This window comes from Dromiciops gliroides, chromosome 1, assembly GCF_019393635.1.
Source record: "Dromiciops gliroides isolate mDroGli1 chromosome 1, mDroGli1.pri, whole genome shotgun sequence".
NCBI lineage: Eukaryota > Metazoa > Chordata > Mammalia > Microbiotheria > Microbiotheriidae > Dromiciops > Dromiciops gliroides.
In genome coordinates, this window is record NC_057861.1 from 203,648,558 (window position 1) to 203,669,154 (window position 20,597).

Consider the following 20,597-nt stretch of genomic DNA (forward strand, 5'->3'; position numbering starts at 1 on the left):
ATTTTTAAATTGTTGAGATTAAACTCATTCTCAGTAGTTATCTGATGGAGAGGAATCAAAGGAAATTCCACACCTTAGTTCTCTTTGTCCACATAAAAACTAATTTGACATACTTATAGCAAATATGACAATGCCTGCTGTATTAAACAAAGTAGTCAAATTTACTATTGTCACTGTCATGACCAGAAACAAGATCTCAGAATCTGTTTTTCAATCCTTTTCTTTTCCCTTAAGCAAAGGCAGAAATGTTTCCATATTTCAGTAAAAAAAAAAAAATCAGTAAAATAACCATTTGCTCCTGTCAACAGTTTTCAGGAACTTTTTTTTTTTTTTTTAGTGAGGCAATTGGGGTTAAGTGACTTGCCCAGGGTCACACGGCTAGTAAGTGTTAAGTGTCTGAGGCCAGATTTGAACTCAGGTACTCCTGACTCCAAGGCCGGTGCTCTATCCACTGCACCATCTAGCTGCCCCAGGAACTTTTTAAGGCAAAAAAAAAGTGGGAACTACTGATTCTGGTTGCATTGAGGACAAGATTTCCACCTTCAAGAGGCAAATCAGAACTTTTTTTGTAGTTACACTATATACTAGAGAAGCAATGGGGATATGTGATTATCTGGAATACTCAATAGATCTGACTTATTAAATGGTAAAAATTGGTGGTCTTAATCATCTCTTTATCATATCCATCTCTCTTCACCATTGCATACATCTGGAAGAAATTGAAGTTAAACACAATATTTATGGTGTGTGTGTGTGTGTGTGTGTGTGTGTGTGTGTGTGTATATGCATGTAGACATACATATATACACATATAATATGTACATATACACACATATATGTACATACATATATGCATGCACACACATATATCAGGACAGGAGATGTCCTAGGATATTTAAGGCAATTGGGATTAAGTGACTTGCCCAGGGTCACACACCTAATAAGTAACTGAGGTGAGATTTGAGCTCAGGTTCTCCCAACGTTAGGACCAGTGCTGTATCCACTATGCCATCTAGCTGTCCCAAGAACATGGGTCTTATAGCTTTACAGAGATACAAGGGGATTGTGGCATTCAAAAACTTATGAGAGTGCCCTATCTCTGTCCGAAATTATAGGGAACTTAGCTGAGGTTTCTAATACATTGCTATTTAGAAATTAGAGGCTATAGCACCACTTTTGGGCATTAAGCATTTATTAAAGCATATTAAATATTAGTAAAGAGATAGCACGTGGCTCACAAAGGAGCAAGAGCTCAGCATGGCTGCTTCCTTTGAGTTCCAAGGGCAAAAAAGCCAGTGAGATCGGGAGGTTCCTGAAGGTCTAGAGGAGAGGTGGCCCTTCCACAGTGCTCAAAGCTAATTGGCTAGCATCATTCAAGTCTATTGGTTTACTGGACTTGAGGGTAGTCTGGGGCAGTACATGCTAAAGTCAAAGTACAGAAGACAGACCCTTTGGAGGGAAAGGTTTTCAGGTAGGTGTGGTTTTGACCTCTCTTCTCTGTATTCACAGTCCAAGGTCCAACTTGCCTGACCCTGGGCAGGTCTTAAAAGTTCAGAGAAGGCTCTCTGGGTTAGGCCCTCGAGAGAGGGCCTCAGGAAGTCCCAAAACCCCATTATTTTCTCAAAGGATACAAGAAAATATTAAATAAAAGTGAAATAAACCTTCCAAAGAAAGATGATTTTTATGTTTTATCAAAAATATGAATGACTACTTTCTTTTCAGGTTCAATTCTTGGACAACAGCAACAAAATCAAGAACCACAACAAAAATTGAGACAGAACCTCCTTTGGGAAAGGCACTTAAGTTTGTTTTGGGTGGGAGACAGTTGCATGCAAAATATACAGGTTACCTAAATATAAATGGTGTCTATCTCAGATAAACAAGTATAAAATAAAACAAACCAAATTAACCAAACCTTTGAGGATATGTGGATTGTAAAGTAGTCCATGCTTGTTGTTGTTGTCATTGTTTCTGACATTGTTTTTGTTTTATTTTGCTTTGTGTTTTGCTTTTAGGAGGCAAGGTAGGAGTATGAAGTAGATATCTATTGCTTCTGAATATTCAATCTAGTACCTTGTTTTTGGAAAATTTACCAGTCAGTCCAAGTAACTAGTTTGGATGGTGGTGTTTTCCTTGGTTTGAAAGCAAATGAAGAAATCCTAAAATGTAGCACGATGCAAATGCAACTTGTCAGATTTCAGAAACAGAAGGGGATTGGGTCAGGGCTGCTGTATTCCTAGCCTCTGGCAGGCTATGGTATTTTCTATCTTGCATATTTTTGGAAAGTGAATAGTAATATCTTTGGCCTGGATCCAACTATGAGAACACATTTAGGAACTGAATTCTTTAATGCTCTTTAGAAACAAGTTACAAAAACCCTGAAAAATATACTAAGGCATTTTGGTGGTAATTTTAGAGGAATTCATGAATAAATAAAGCATAGGTTTTTGAGCTATCAAAGATATCAAACTTCTAAGCTACAGAAATAACAATGGGAAAAAAAGAAAAGAAACTTATCATTATCAACTACTTATTACAATTCTATGTGCATGAGAAAGTATCTTTCAATTTGTTTCATCCAATGATTTTCACTCAGTGCTTTTGAAAGTTTAAAATATATTTGTGTATATGTATGTATATATGTGCACATATATATGTATATATGTATATTTCCTACCTGATAGAATTAACTGCTGTTATAATGACTAAATGCCAAGTTATAGATGGATGATTAAGTTATTAACTTTTATATATATATATATAAAATCACCTGAACCACTAAATGTTAAATAAATATTTTGATTGTGAAGATGACAAAAATTACTGATTTTTACTTGTATTCTGGCAAACTTTTTAATGGCTAGTTAAAACTGGTCTCTCATTGGTAAAACTGACAACTCAACCATTGACCTATGACCTAATTGTAAAGAAATCACAGATAATATAATTTGAACTAAAATAGATAAAATTTTTACAAATATATGGTTGTCTTATTGATAAGCCAATGATAATAATGTCCATTACATACTATTTATATGGTATGTTAAGAAAAAAAATATGAAAACACAGAAAGAATGTTAGTGTTAGAGTTTAATTTTGTTTTAAATGTCTTTCCAATAAAAAAAAATCCAAATGCTATTTTATAATGTAATGAAAGAGTTGTCATTGGACTGGGAAACAGTAGACAGTGGCTTTAATTTTCAATTTTCCATAAACTACTTTGAGGACCTGGGATAAATCATATTATCTCTCTGGTCCTCAGTTTACTAATCTGTAAAATGAGGGAGTTGGAATAGGTAATCTATAGAAGTCATATCTACTTCCACTATCTGACTCTGATCTTGTTACCTGTGCATTGTGAGTAAATCAGACACAGAGACTAAAATAAATGTGAAATAGAGGTGTAGGAAAAATATGTATAAACAAAAATTCATATTTTTTAAAAAGCACTGAGTTTTCTACTGGATTGAAAACTCGGTATAAGAACACAGTAGTTAATGGCATCCCTGAAAGAGAATGTGGTTGATTTTAGACTGCATAAATATAAAAATACAGTTTCCAGAACAAGGAATGTTAGTGTCCTATGACAATATGTCCTATGACATTATTTGGCTTCTGTTTAGTTAGGAACTTCTCATGAAGATGGTAGGGGCAAAGCAATGTGACTATAAAATATGATGAGGCAAATCAAACTTAACAATTTCATGAAATGAAAAGAAACATTAGAACAACATAAAAATAAGAAGAAAATAAAATAAAATAAGAAGAAAATCTAATATATCTATTCCCTTCCCCCTAAATAAATTCACCCTAAAAATATCAAAGAAAACTAATTAGGAATCATCAGACTTCCTAAAACACAACCACATAAAACATTGCATAGTATGTTTCAAGAAATCATAAAATAGAACTGGCTAAATATATTATAATCAGTGGGCAAAATAAAAATAGGACTATACATGACACCACCTAAAAGAAACCATCAAATGGGGGCAGCTAGGTGGCGCAGTGGATAAAGCATCAGCCTTGGATTCAGGAGTACCTGAGTTCAAATCCAGCCTCAGACACTTGACACTTACCAGCTGTGTGACCCTGGGCAAGTCACTTAACCCCCATTGCCCCGCAAAAAAAAAAAAATGTCAAATGAAAATAATCTTTTAAGTCATATTCAAAATCTTAGAATCATATTATTAGAGATGGAGGGGACCACAGACACAATTTTATCTAGCCCTCTCATTTTATACATGAGCAAATCAGGGCTCAAAGAGGTTAATTCAATTGCCAAAGGTTACAGAGTTTGTACAGCAGCTAGGTGGCAGAGTGGATACAGTCTATAGTAAAAAAGATTCTAGCTATATGACCCTGGGCAAGAAATTTAACCCATTTGCCTCAATTTCCTCATCTTTAAAATGAGCTAGAGAAAGAAATGAAAATTATTTCAGTATCTTTAGTAAGAAAACCCCAAATGGGGTCATAAAGAGTTGAATGTGACTGAAATAACTGACCAATAAGAACTTGTAAGTGCTAGAGATAGGATTTGAATGCAAGTCTTCCTAATTTCATTTTTAGTATGTTACCTGCTAAGCCATGCTTCCAATAAAACACAGGCTCCACCTTCAAGGTAGAATTAAACCCAGAACTTAATGTAAAAGAAAAAAAAAGACTTCAAGCAACTAAAATGAATTTGAGTACCAAGGAACTGAGTACCAAATCATTAGTCAGAATGAAGACTTGGCAGCAACTATTCTAAAAAGAGATAATCTTGGAATATGATATTTTGAGTCAAAATAGACTTGCACTGCAAGAGGAAATGCAGTGCTACAGAGAAAAAAGTACAATGGATCTTTAATGGTATGGAGGACCTTTATGCATTATGTATGGAAGACCAAACCTGAGCAGAAACTTTGATATGCAAACAGAAATTGATAGAAGAAAATACATTTAAAGAATTGGAAGAAACTAAACAATAATGAAGTGCTTACATTCAAAGAGAGGGTAAAGACAAGTATATATTCATAATGTTAATATGTTTAAGGGTCAGAGAGGAATTTTTGACAAACAGGATGCCTTAAGGTCACTGTGTAGTTTTACTTGTAATTCCTCTTCAGAAAGGAACAGAGAGGGTGAGACAAAGCCATACATCAAGGATAAAAGGAGGAAGAAAGTGGTCTGTCTACGTTAGGTTACTGTCTCTTTTAATTTAGATATAAGAAAAAAAAATTTACAAATGCAGATGAAAAGGTGAAAGAAAAGGCATAACATGGACATCATTATTCTCTAAAATGGATAAAGGAAGGTAGAATACACGTATACATACACAAATAAGTGACTGTAGAAACACATAAAACCCAAGAAAGAAACACATGAATAGAAAGAGAAGAAATAATGATTTCAAAAGAATGTTACAGCCACATGGGAGAGAATAGGAAAGCAAAGAAGAAAACAAGACAAATCAAAGCCCCCAAACAAAACCCTCGACTTTATTTCTGTTTTTTCAACCTTAATATTATTTTATTTTTTTTCAGTTACATGTAAAGATAGTTTTCAACATTTATTTTTGTAAGTTTTGGGGTTCCAAATTATTCCCCTCCATCCCTTGCTTCCCCCCCAAGACAACAACCTATCTGATATAGGTTATATATGTACAATCATGTTAAACATATTTCCACATTAGGTATATTGTAAAAGAAAAATCAAAACAAAAGGGAAATACCTCAAGAAAGGGAAAAAAAAACAAACAACCCCTACCCACAAAAGTCAGAAAATAGTATGCTTCCATCTGCATTCAGATTCCACAGCTCATTTTCCAGATTAATAGAGCATTTTCCATCATAAGTTTTTTGGAATTGTCATTTATCAGTGTATTGCTGAGAGAAGATAGTCTGTCACAGTTGATCACTGCACAATGTTGCTGTTACTATGTACAATGTTCTCCTGGTTCTGTTCTCTTCACTAATCATCAGTTCTTGTAAGTGTTTCCAGTTTTTTTTCTGAAATCTGCTTGCTAATCCTTTCTTCTAGCACAATAGTATTCCATTATGTTCATATACCAGAACTTGTCCATACATTTCCCAGTTGATGTGCATCCCTTCAATTTTCAATTCTTTGCCACCACAAAAAGAGCTGCTATAAATATTTTTGTACATATGGTTCCTTTCCCCCTTTTTTATGATCTCTTTGGGATATAGGCTTAGCAGTGGTTCAAAGGGCATAAATATTTTTATAGCCCTTTGGACATGGTTCCAAATTGTTCTACAGAATGGTTAGATCAGTTCACACCTCCACCATCAGTGCATTAGTTTTCCAATTTTACCAAATCTTCTCCAACATTTATCATTTTCCTTTTTTGTCATATTAGCCAATCTGATAGCTGTGAGGTGGTAACTCACAGTAATTTAAATTTGCATTTCTCTAATCAATAGTAATTTAGAACATTTTTATATGAGTATAGATAATTTTAATTTCTTTGTCCAGAAGGTCTGTTCATATCCTTTGACCATTTCTCAAATGGAGAATGACTTGTATTCTTATAAATTCTTTTTTTTTTTTTTTTAGTGAGGCAATAGGGGTTAAGTGACTTGCCCAGGGTCACATAGCTAGTAAGTGTTAAGTGTCAGAGGCCAGATTTGAACTCAGGTCCTCCTGACTCCAGGGCCAGTGCTCTATCCACTGTGCCATCTAGCTTCCCCCTTATAAATTCTTATAAATTTGATTCAGTTCTTTATAAATTTTAGACATCTAATGAATTTATAAGATACGCTGACTATAAAATTTGTTTCCCAGTTTTCTGCTTTCCTTCTAATCTTGGTTGTATTGGTTTTGTTTGTGCAAAATGATTGTAATTTAATGTTATCAAAATGGTCCATTTTGCATTTCATGATATTCTTTATCCCGAGTTTGGTCATAAATTAAACTATTCTTTCGTCTACTAATTTTCCTATGGTATCACCCTTTGTCTAAATCCTGTACCCATTTTGACATTATTTTGGCATATTGTGTTAGATGTTTTGTGCCTAGTTTCTGTCTTACTCTTTTCCAGTTTTCCCAACAGTTTTTTGTCAAATAATGACTTATTATCCCAGAAGCTGGAATCTTTACATTTATCAAACAATAGATTACTATAGACACTTAATACTGTCTTACATGTCCCTCATCTATATTACCGATCTACCACTCTATTTCTTAGTGCATACCAAATAGTTTTGATGACTACCATTTTATAGTATAGTTTTAGATTTTGTATGGCTAGGCCACCTTCCTGTGCATTTATTTTCCATTAATTCCCTTAATATTCTTGACATTTTGCTCTTCCAGATGAATTTTGTTATTTTTTCTAGTTTTATAAAATGATTTTTGGGTACTTTGATGGGTATGGCACTAAATAAGTAAATTAATTTAGGCAGAATTGTTATTTTTATTATATCACCATGGAATACCCATAAGCAATTGATATTTTTCCATTTATTCAGGACTATTTTTATTTGTGTGAAAAGTGTTTTGTAACTGTGTTCAAATAGTTCCTGAATTTATCTTAACAGGTAGACTGCCAAATATTTTATATTATCTCTAGATATTTTAATGGGATTTCTCTTTCTCTTAATTCTGTGCTTTGTTGGTAATATAGAAATGCTGATGATTTATGTGGTTGTATTTTATATTCTACAACTTAAGTTGTTAATTATTTCAAGTAGTTTTTTTTAGTTGATTCTCTAGGATTCTCTAAGTATACTATCATATAACTGTAAAGAGTGATAATTTTGTTTATTCATTGCCTATTCTAATTCCTTCAATTTCTTTTTCTTCTCTTATTGCAAAAGCTAACATTTCTAGTATGAAACTGAATAATAGAGGTAATAAAGGGCATCCCTGTTTCACTCCTGATCTTATTTGGAATGTCTCTAACTTATCTCCATTACATATAATGCTTGCTGATGGAATTAGATAGATACTCCTTATCATTTTAAGGAAAGCTCTATTTATTCCAGTGCTCTATATTGTTTCACTTTAAAAAAAAATAAGAATGGGTGCTCTCTTTTGTAAAAGTTCCTCTGCATCTATTCAGATAATCATGATTTTTGGTTAGTTTTGTTATTGATATGGTTAGTTATATTGGTAGTTTCCTAATATTGAACCAGTCCTGCATTCCTGGTATAAATCTCATGTGGTCATAGTGTAATATCCAGTGATAAATTGCTGTAAGCTTTTTGCTAATATTTTATGTATTTATTTTTTGCATCAATAATCATTAGGAAAATTGGTCTATAATTTTCTTCCTCTGTTTTGGCTCTTCCTGGTTTAGATAGCAGTGCCATATTTTTCTCATAAAAGGAATTTAATAGAATTTCACCTATTTTCCCAAATAGTTCATATGGTATTGGACTTAATTATTCTTTACTTGCTTGGTAGAATTCACTTGTAAATCCATCTGGCCCTGGAGATTTTTTCTTAGGGAGTTCATTGATGGCTTGTTCAATTTATTTTTTTCTAAAATGGGGTTATTCAAGTATTTTATTTCTTCTTCTATTAATCTTTGCAACTTATATTTTTCTAAACCTTCATCCATTTCATTTAGTTTGTCAAATTTATTGGCATAGAGTTGGGCAAAATAGTCCCTAATTGGAACTTTAATTTCCACTTCATTCATGGTGAATTAACTCCTTTCATTTTTTATACAGGTAATTTGGGTTTCTTCTTTCTTTTTTAAATCAAATTAACCAAAGTATTATCTAATTTATTTTTTTTCATAAAATTCACTCTTGGATTTATTTATTAATTCAAAAGTTTTCTTACTTTCTATTTTATCAATCTCTCCTTTGATTTTCTTCATATTTAAATTGGCACTTAATTGGGGATTTTTAATTTGTTTTTTCTAGCTTTTGTCATTGCATGTCTGATTTGTTTATCTCCTTTTTTCCTCTATTTTATTCATGTAAGCATTTAGAGGTATAAAATTTCCCCTAAGAACTACTTTGGTTGTATCCAATAAGTTTTGGTGTGTTGTTTCATTATTATAATATTTTTATCTTTTTTCCTGAATTTTATTTTCCCCAACTACATGTGAAAAATATTTTCAACATCCATTTAAAAAACTTTCTATTCCAAATTCTCTTCCTTCTTCCCCCCCCCATTAAGATGGCAAGCAACTCAATAGGATTTATACACGTTCAGTCATGCAAAACATTTCCATATTAGGTTGTGAAAGAAAACAAAAATAACTCAATAAAAATAAAGTTAAAAATATGCTTCAATCTGTATTCAGACACCATTTTTTTTTCTGGGGATGGATACCATTTTTCATCATAAATCCTTCAGAATTGTCTTGGATTGTTGTATTGCTAAGAATAGCCAAATCATTCACAACTGATAATCTTATAATTGTTCTGTTATATTGTGCACAGTGCATTTCACATTGCATCAGCTCAAGTAAGTCTTCTTTTTTAAAAAAAATATTTCCCCAATTACATGTAAAAACGATTTTAATGTCCAATTTAAAAACTTTGGTCTCCAAAACCTCCTCTTCCCTCCCTCTGCACACCTCCTTAAGAATGCAGCCCATTATACCCTTTCACCCAGAAGTACCACTATTAAGACTTTATTTCAAAGAGATCATAATAAAGGGAAAATGACCCACATGTACAAAAGAACTTATAGGTGCTCTTTTTGTGGGGGCAAACACTTGGAAACTGAGGGGATGCCCAAAAATTGAGGAATGGCTAAAGAAATTATGGCATATTAATAAAATAGAATAATACTGTTTTGCAAGAAATGATAAGCAGGCAGATTTCAGAAAAACCTGGAATGACTTACATGAACTGATGCTGAATGAAATGAGCAAAAGCAGGAGAACATTGTACATAGCATCAACAACATTGTGTGATGATCAACTATGATAGACTTAACTCTTCTGAGAAATACAATAATCCGAGATAATTCCAAAGGACTCATGATGGAAAATGCTCTCCACATCCAGAAAAAAGAACTGTGGAATCTAGATGCAGATTGAACCTTACTGTTTCTACTTTTTTGTTTTTGTTTTGGAGGTTTTTCCTTTTGTTCTGATTCTTCTTTCACAACATGACTAATGCAGAAATATATTTAATGTGATTGTACATATATAAACTATATCAGATTGCTTGCTGTCTTGGGGAGTGGGGGAAAGGAAGAAGGGAGAAAAATTTGGAACTAGAAATCTTATAAAAACAAATGTTGAAAATGATCTCTACATGTAACTAGACAATAATAAAATACTTTTATGATAAAAAAGAAAACAAAAGAATGCAAACAATTCAATATGTTATACATATGTACTCATGCACAAAATTTTCATATTAGTCAAGTTGTAAAAGAAAACAGACAAAAAAACTTAAGAGAAAGAAATTAAAATAAAAATATACTTCAATCTCTATTCAGACACCATCAGTTCTTTCTCTGGAGATGGAACACATTTTTCTCGTGTCCTTCAGAGTTGTCTTGAATCATAGTATTTTTTAGAATAGCTAAGTCATTCACAGCTGATCATCTTACAATTTGGCTGTTACTTTTTATATAGTACATTTCATTTTGCATCAGTACATGTAATTCTTTCCAGGTTTTTCTGAGAATATCCTGCTCATCATTTCTTATAGCACAATAGTGTTCCATCATAATCACATACCACAATTTGTTCAGCTATTCCCCAATTGTTAGGCATCACCTTAGTTTCAAATTATTTTCCACCAAAAAAGAGATGCTATAAATATTTTTGTATGCATAAGTCTTTTAATTTGTTGTTTCTAATCTCTTTTTGGATACAGACGTAGTAGTGGTATTGCTAGATCAAAAAGTATGCATGGTGGTATAGCCCTTTGGCCAAAAGTCCAAATTGCTCTACAGAATGGTTGAATCAGTTTACAATTTCACCAACAGTGCATTAGTGTCTCATTTTCCCCATATTCCCTTATTGTCATTCTTTTTGATGGTTATTAATTGTTTCTATGATTTGTTGTTTTAGCCCCTTATTTTTAGTCTACTTTTCCATGGCCCTTTATTACACATAATTTTTTTTGAATCATGAGATGAAAAGGATGCATTTATTATTTCTGTCTTTCTGTATTTCACTGGGAACTTTTTATGTTCTAATATATGATTAATTTTTTTGTGTAAGTGCCATATACCATTGAAATAAAAGTATGTTACTTTCTATTCCCATTCAGGTTTCTCTAAAGGTCTATCATATCTAACTTTTCTAAAATTCTATTCACCTTCTTATCTTCTTTCTTGTTTATTTTGTGGTTAGATTTATCTAGTTCTGCAAAGTTGAAGTTGAGGTCCACCAATAATACAATTTTGCTGTCTATTTCCTCTTGTAAGTCACTTACTTCATTGCTAAGGATTTGGATGCTATACAACTTGGTGCATATAAGTTTAGTATTGATATTACTTCATTGTCTATGGTATTTTTAGCAAGATGTAGTTTCTTTCCTTATCTCTTTTTAATTAGGTCTATTATTGCTTTTGCTTTATCTGAGATAAGGATTGCTACCCCTGCTTTTCTTATTTCACCCGAGGTGTATTCTGCTCCAGCCTTTTACCTTTACTCTCTGTGTACCTCTCTGTTTCGAATGTGTTTCTTGTAAACAACATATTGTAGGATTCTGGTTTTTAATCCACTCTGGTATCTGCTTCTGTTTAATGGGAGAGTTCATTCCATTCACATTCACAGTTATGATTACTAACTATCTATTTCTTTACCTTCTATTTCCCCCCTTCTTTATAATTTTCTCTCTCCTTTCACCCTGTTCCTCCTCATCAGTGTTTTGCTTTTGACTACCACCTCCCTCAATCTGGCCTCCCTTTTATCTGCCCTGTCACATTTCTTTCCACTTTCCCCTCCTACTTCTGGCCTACCTTATATCAGTGCCCCACCTATCTTCTCCCTTACCCTTCTACTTCCCTATAGGGTTAAGATAAAATGTCCTATCCAAATGAGTGTGTGTGTTTTTCCCTCTTTGAGCCAAATCCAATGATTTTAAGGTTCCAATAATGCCCACCCCCTCCCTTCTTTCCCTCTACTGTAATAGGTCTTTTGTCATGTCTTCATGTCATGTAATTTTCCCCATTCTGCTTCCCCTTTTCTCTACTCCCAGTAGAATAAATTTTATTACCTCTCATTTTTAATACCCTCTGTATATGTGGACTCTTTCTATCTACCCTAATTGATATATAGTTTTGAAGAATTACAAGTATTATCTTCTCATGTAGGGATGTAAACAGTTTATCTTTATCGCGTAACATATTTGTTTATTTTCTCTTTACCTTTTTTAGCTTCTCTTGACTCTTGAATTTGAACATTGAATTTTCTGTTCAGTTTTTGGTCTTTTTATCAGGAAAGTTTAAAAATCCCCTATTTCATTGAATATACATCTTTTATTCTGAAAGATTATGCTCAGTTTTGCTAGGTAGTAGATTCTTGGTTGTAATCCAAACTCCTTTGCCCTCCAGAATTTCATATTCTAAGACCTCCAATCCTTTAATATTGAAGCTGCCAAATCCTGTGTAATCCTGACTGTGGCTCCATGATATTTAAATCGTCCCTTTCTGGATGATTGACAGCAGAAGTTCTTCTTCACCTAATAATTTTGGAACTTGGCTACTATATTCCTTGGAGTTTCATTTTGGAATCTCTTTTAGTACGTGATTGGTGGATTCTTTCAATGACTATTTTTTCCTCTGGTTCTAGGATATCTGGTTAGTTCTCCTTAATAACTTCCTGGAATATGGTATCTAGACTCTTTTTTTGACCATGGTATTCAGGTAGTCCAATAATTCTGAAATTGTCTCTCCTGAATCTATTTTCCCAGTCAGTTGTTTTTCTAATGGGGTATTTCACTGTTTCTTCTATTTTCTTTTCATTACTTTGGTTCTGCTTGACTGATTCCCAATGTTTTATAGAGACATTAACTTTCCCCTGCCCAACTTTCATTTTTAAGGCATTGTTTTTTTCAGTCACCTTTTGCACCTCTTTTTTTTTTCCCATTTGGCCCATTCTACTTTTTAAGGGGTTGTTTTCTTCACTGGTTTCCCACTCCCACCCCCACCCAATTTAGTCAATTGTATTTTTTCAGGAATTGTTTTCTTCAGTCAATTTTTTTGCTTCCCTTTACAAACTGTTGACTTTTTTTCCTCCCCATAATTATTTTGAGTAACTCCCAATTCTCTCATTTCTAGCCCCCTCTTTTTTTTAATATCTCATATTTTATTTTTTAAATCCTGTTTAAGCTCATTCAAGAAGGATTTTGTTCTTGAGACCAATTCATTTTTCCCACTGAGGCTTCACATAGAGGCATTTTGTCAGTGTTGTCCTCTCCTAAGTCTGTGTGTTGGTCTTTCCTGTCACCATTGTGACTTTTACATTTGAGCTCTACTTCTGGGGCACATGGCGGCACTCTCCTAAACTTCTTGTGCTAGGTGCCATTGGCTTGATCACTGACTTTCCGTTCTGAGGCCTCTGGGCCTCATAGATTCCTCACCACTGTGGGCTTCCTCTCTTTGTCTGGGTGGGCCAGTTTAGTTTTGCCTGTCTTGTGGGTGGCTCTCCAACTGGAAGTTTGACTTTTGCATTGGGGATGAAAGGCTAAAAACTGGCTTGCTGTGCCACTAGGCTGCTGAGCCAGAATGAAGGGTCCTGAGTTGCTGATCTGTGCTGTGGCTAAGAGCTTCACACTGAATTGCCCAGACACCCCCTGAACTTCATTGCACTCATGTTTTACTCAAGTGAGATAGACCTTTCCTGAAACACTTCTAAATTATCTTAAGCTGGAGTATTTTTCCCCCATATTTTTGTAGGTTCTTTAGTTTCAGAATCCACTTAGAGGCTTAATTTAATGTTTCTGAGGGAAACTTTCAAGAGCTCAGGCAATTTCCTGGCTTCTTTCAGCCACCTTGGCCCCACCTCCATCCCTCAACTTTAATAACAATAAGAGTATGTAACATTATTTTTTTTATTAACTATGTACCAAGCACTGTACTAAATGCTTTATGCTCATTATTTCTTTTTTTTTCTTTTTCTTTCTTTTTTTTAGTGAGGCAATTGGGGTTAAGTGACTTGCCCTGGGTCACACAACTAGTAAGTGTTAAGTGTCTGAGGCCAGAACTGAACTCAGGCACTCCTGAATCCAGGGCCTGTGCTTCATCCACTGAGCCACCTAGCTGCCCCTCATTATTTCATTTGACTTGTTATTATTGTCCCCATTTTACAGATGAGGAAACAAGTAAACAAAAAGTTAAGTGACTTTCCTTGGGTCACAGAAGTATTAAGTGTCTGAGGCAAAATTTGGACTCAGGTCTTCCTGTATTTAGGACCAATGCTGTATCCACTGTTTCATATAGTTGCTTTCATCATACATTGGGAATTGCAAGAAAGAAAGAAAACATAGGAAACAGCATCAGAGACAGTGACAAGGAAATAGAATGGAGGAATGGGAGTGAAGGCAGATTGCTTCAATTACAGATCATTACTTTAAAGCATATCTATTCTCTTTCCCTATGATTTTCTCTACAAATAGGGGAATGGGGAAAAAGAGATGAAAAATTCTAAGAATATGTGATGGAAGGAAATACACACTTATCAGTTATAACCATGAATATGAATGGTATGAATTTACTCATAAAGAAAGAATAGCAACATGGTTTAGAAAGCAGAAAATAATAGTATACCATGTATTAAAAACATATTTGCATTTGTGAGAAAGTTGAACAGAATTTATAATGGGTCAAGTAAATTCTAAATGGTAGGAGGTTATCAATCATGATATCAGACAAATCAACATGTATACAATATGTATAACATATATTCATATAATATATAGAAAAGAATTTTTTCTATAGGCATAATATAAGGAAATTATATTATGCTTAAAACACTGTAGCTTAAGAAATAATTTTAACAGTTAAAATAGATACATGCATGGAAGCGCATTTAAATATGTAAAGGAAAATTTATCAGATTTACAGAGAGAAATAGTAAATAAGATTATAATATTTGGCCACCAATATTCATCCTGATTTAGATATAAATATATTTAACAAAAAGATAAATTAAAAAAAGGACCCTGGAATAAATTTTAGAAAACTCAATTATGATAGACCTTTGAGTATTAATGAAGGACAATATAAAGATGTATACATATCATAGTTATATATGGTATCATTAGAAAAAAATTATCAATAAAATAATGGCATAAGAGATTCCTTCAGAGTGGCAAAGAGATAATGTTGAATATAGACCTTACTGGTCACAACATAATGAATATTGTAATTAATAAAGAGGCTTCAAAGAAAACATATAACTTTAAATGGAGTCTAGAAAAGTCAATCCCAAAGAAGTTGCTGTTTGAAGAAAAAAGTTATACACATGTTGAGTTCCTCAAAAAACAAACTAACAAACAAAACAATACCAACAAGTATACAAATACTTTAGGGACTCAGTAAAATCTTTTTAAGGAAAAATAAATTCATATCTTGAAGCACTGTCACACATATCAACAAATTGGAATAATTTGCATGCAACTAAAATAAACAGAAAAACTTGGAAAACCAAGAAATCATAAAATGTCAAATAAAATCTAAAATGGAAATCCTGAGAATTCTATTCAGATAATTTAGAAAAAAGAATTTACAACATTATAATTTTTGTAATTTGTAAAAAAACATAAAATTTACAAGATAGAAATCAAAATAAAACTAGGGGCAGCTAGGTGGGACACTAAATAAAGCACCGGCCCTGGATTCAGGAGGACCTGAGTTCAGGGCCTCAGACACTTGACAGATATTAGCTGTGTGACCCTGGGCAAGTAACAAACCCCATTGCCCCACCAAAATAAATAAATAAATAAAACAAATAAACAAACAAATAAATAAATAGACAAATAAGTAAACAAAATAAATAAATAAACAAGTAAACAATAAATAAATAAAACTAGCATCTTTAAAACAAAGCAATGGATAAATATGAGATAATCTTATTTTCTTTTAAAAAGGGAAAATGTTAATATATCAATGAAAACAGAGTCACCATAACAAAGTATAAGGGGCTAAAATTCTAGCTAGTCTGTCTAAAATACCTAATGAGTCGTCACCAATAAATTACAAGCTTTAGCAAGAGTTAGACTTTTAAGCATTTATTAAGGAGAATAAGAATTTGGTAAAGAGAGGGAGAAAGGCCTAGATTCAGTTGTCTATCTCAGGAAGCCAATATCTCTGGCTCCTCTCTCCACTGTGGTCCTCCAGAAAGAGACCGATTGAGAGCAAGCCTTGCCTCTTTTATAGACAGCACCCATGAGCAAACATCACTTCCTGTTGTTGCGAAAAACCACATGGCTTGCCCTCAGATGCCTTCTGCTCATGGGGGGAGCTTCCTATAGTAACTGTCCAGCAGGTGGCGTCATTCCAATCATTACAAAAGTAAGAGGAAATAAAGGAAATTATTAGAAAATAATAATCCCATTAAATACCAACAAAATTAATACTTCTAGGAAATAAAAAAAAATGTTTATTAAACATAAAATTCTCAGATTAATGGAACAATAAATGAACAACAAAACAATTAACCAATCTCAGAAAAATAAACCTTGAAAAAGCGATAAACTCCCCTAAGAAAATAAAACTGTTGAAATCCAGAATCAGATCAATTTTAAAATGATTTTTTAGTAATTTTACACTATTATAAAAACTTTTCAAAACTATTACGATTATCTATGATGATACAAATAGGTCTTGACACTTAAATTAAGGAAAGACAAAGCAGAGAAATAAAATTATAGCTAAATATATTCAATAAACAGACAGAAAATTATTAATTAAAATAATAGCAAAGAGGCTTCAATAACATATTAAACGTGTTATTCACCCTGACCATTTCAGATTCTTATGAGGAATTCCATTTGGTTCAATATTGGGAAACAATGCTCAGAATGAGTCATATGAGTAAAAATAATAAAGAAATATGATTATATCAATACGAGTACAGCTTTTAACAAAATATTATTAGAATTCTTTTTTCCATGACATTCATTTGTTTCCTTTTGCCCCTCATGTACTATCATTACATTCATTTAAATATGTATATATGTGTATGTGTATGTATGTATCTGTGTGTGTATATATATATATTTTTTTTCTCTTGTTTCATTCTAAGAATTTGAGTTGAATTTCTGCTCAAACTGTGTTTTTCTCCAGAAGAATAATTTGTAGATGTTTTGGAGTAATTCTCTCCTGCTGAATTTTTGTCTTGAGTTGACCTGCCACTATAATAGCATGCTATGATGTGCTTCTTTTTGTTTGCCCATTCTTCCAGTCTATATCCTGACTTTAGACTTGATTTTAGGTCTCCTTGTCTAGGAAATACTAGTGTCAGATATTAAGTATGAGTATACTATGGAGCCCAAAGGAAAAGGAATAAAAATGGTTTATTTGATATTTTGAGATCTAGGGCCAGCGCTCTTTCCACTGAGCCACCTAGCTGCCCCAGAATCAGGTGTTTCTTGATCTTCATTTTGTTTTGATTTTGGAATATGGTATCTCTCTCAACCCAAGGGAATGGGGCTAGCATTGTATTTTAAGGAATTAATCATGATTTGGAGTTTCTATGACCCCATCTTTGGCTAAAATTAGTAACTTCAGCGCACACCCATGCACACTAACTTCACGCCGGACACCCACATGCCTACATGGACCTGACAAAATTATACTGTAGGGAAGCCCCTCAATGAAGAGAAACCTGTTGAGGGCAAGTCAGGTGGTCTTCAGCATCTGGAAGCTGCTGGTTTGCCTTTGTAGAGCGGCTTGTTAGTTTTGTCAATCAGGACTGCCAGCCAATTAGCTTGGGGCTGTGTGTTCAGATGGTCCTGTTTCCTGTGGAAGAGGGCTTTTCTGGGAGAGAGAAGGGAGGAGAGTTTTTCACGTGGGTGTGAGCAAGAGAGGGAGAGGGATGCTACACAGCTGCTTCTCTTTGAAACTGTGCTAATTCTGGGTGGTGTTGAATGTGTGGGTTGTATATTTTTTTTTCCTTCCCCTTTTCCCTTTTTCATTGTCCCTAGTTTTATTAACTTCACTTGTGTTTAAATTTGTTCCCATTAATAAACCCTGTTTTGTTTATTGAAAAGAGGTTGGGGGGGCAGCAAGGTGGCACAGTGGATAGATCACTGGACCTGGAGTCAGGAGTACCTGAGTTCAAATCCAGCCTCAGACACTTAACACTTACTAGCTGTGTCACTTAACCCCAATTGCCTCACTTAAAAAAAAAAGAAAAGAGTTTGGGTGCAGCTAGGTGGTGCAGTGTATGTAGCATCAGCCCTGGATTCAGGAGGCCCTGAGTTCAAATCTGGCCTCAGGCACTTAACACTTACTAGCTGTGTAACCTTAGGCAAGTCACAACTCTCATTGCCCAACCAAAAAACAAAAAACAAAAAATAAGAATAAAAAAGAAAAGAGGCTGTTAATCTCCTTTCTTGCCCCAATATTACTGTGAGCCACCCAATTGACTCTCGCCATATTCATTTTGGCCCTTACAGATGGTGAGCCAGGTAGGAGCTAACTAACCTAGTGAATCTCTTTAACCAGCCCCACTGCCCCCCTTATTTGACTATTCTCCTTTGCTTTTTTTTTTAGACTTTTGTTTTCCAAATTACATGTAAAAGCAAAATTTGACATCATTTTTTTTTAAGTTTGTATTCCAACTTCTCTTCTTCCCTTCCTTCCCACACCCACCCCAAGAACTCAAAAAATTCAACAAAAATTATACATGAGTAGTCATGGAAAACAATTCTACATCATCTAGGTTGTGAGAGAAAACATATAAAAACAAAACTTCCTATTAAGGAATTGTCAAAAAAAAAATGTGTTGCAGTCTGTTTTCAGATACCATCAATTCTTTCTCTGTAGATGGACTGCAATTTTCATAAGTTCTTCAGAGTAAAATTGGATCATTGCCTTACTGAAAATAACCACATTGACAAGGAATTGGAAGTTGAGGGGATGCCCATCAATTGGGGAATGGCTGGACAAATTGTGGTATATGAATACAATGGAAAATAACCACATGCTTCCCACCTTTGGATGTAGGGGCCCTGTGGTTGATTTCCTCATCTGTTGGTGCCCCTTGATCTTCCTTGTTGCTGAAGAAGCTTTCTATATTTCTGCACTTTCTTTGCTTGCTCATCATTTACTTGACTTTAAACTCTCCACTGGGGGGCCCTGGTTTTTGGTTCCACTACTGCTTCAGAGAGTGCCAGGTGTTTTGATTTGAGGGAGGGCAGGTTTTACTCTCGCTTGGCATGTTCTCTGGTCCGAAGATAACCCCAAGCCTACTTACTAAACAATCAACCAGGAAAGCTTTCTGTGGTGTGGTTCTTAGCTTCAGCCAGCCTGAGCCCCTCCCCCACCAGGGTCTCCCACTGCTCAGGATTTCTTCCTGTTTCCCAGCTGGGGTGGGACAGCCAAATTCCTCCATAGGTCCCGCTGGTACCCCTGAATTTCCCCCCCTCCCCAGCCAGCTGTTCAGCCCTCTCATGTGACCACTTGCTCAGTTCTAGAAGACATTGGTGCTGTAACTGATTCAGAGGCTCTGGGGTAAATTCTTCCAACGGCAGGGGTCTTTGTCGGCATGATCATGGGGTTGAAATTTACTCATGGTCCCCTGTAGTCTATCTATAGCTGAAGAATAATCTCAGTCCATATTTTTGTGTGGTTTTCTGCTCCAGGGGTTCTTTTATTGCTATTTTTTTTTTTGCGTGATTGTATCAGGAGCTCTGTGCTTTTAATGTCTTACTTCCACCATCTTGGTTCTGCCTTCTCCATTGCTTTTAAAAGCCTCTGAAAGCCTTATCTCAAGTACTACTACTTATCTTGCTGGTCAGAGAAAAGCCAGTCAATTTTAAACTGCACTATGACTGAATAATTTTTTTTTACCTCATGCCTCTTCTCATTGGAATATTTTGGGACTGCATAATGACCCAGTTAAAACGGATAACCTACTCAGTATTTCATCATAGTTTTACAGGTTTTCTCCTCATCCAAACAGTAAGAAATCTTTGGAATAATGAAATTATTATTTTCTCAAATTTTACAGCAAGATGTGGCCTCCATTACTTTTAAAGGCTCCACTTTAGTATAGTATGTTGATGATTTAATTTTAGCCTCCCCTAGTGCCGAAACTTGTCAGGAAGACAGCCACCACTTTTAATTAGGATTACACAATAGAGACCACAAGGTCTCTAAGTCAAAGGTACAATGGTGCTTACCTCAGGTAGAATATTTGAGCTTCATTCTGGCTGCTGGAACTCTGTCTCTCCTCTGTCTCAACAACTCTCTGCTCCCTCTATTAAGAAGCAGCTATGGGCCATTCTGGGAGCAGCTGGGTATGGCAGACAATGGATACCCTCTTTTGGTGAAATTACTAAGCCTCTTATAGCTCTAACCAAAAATTCTGTCCCAGGACCTTTACAGCTGGATTCCCAGCATCTTTCAACTATAACAGAATTGAAGCAGCATTGTTCAGAGAGTGGCTTCTGGGGTCCTGAATCAATCATTAGGACCTATCCAGCACCCAATATCTTATTATT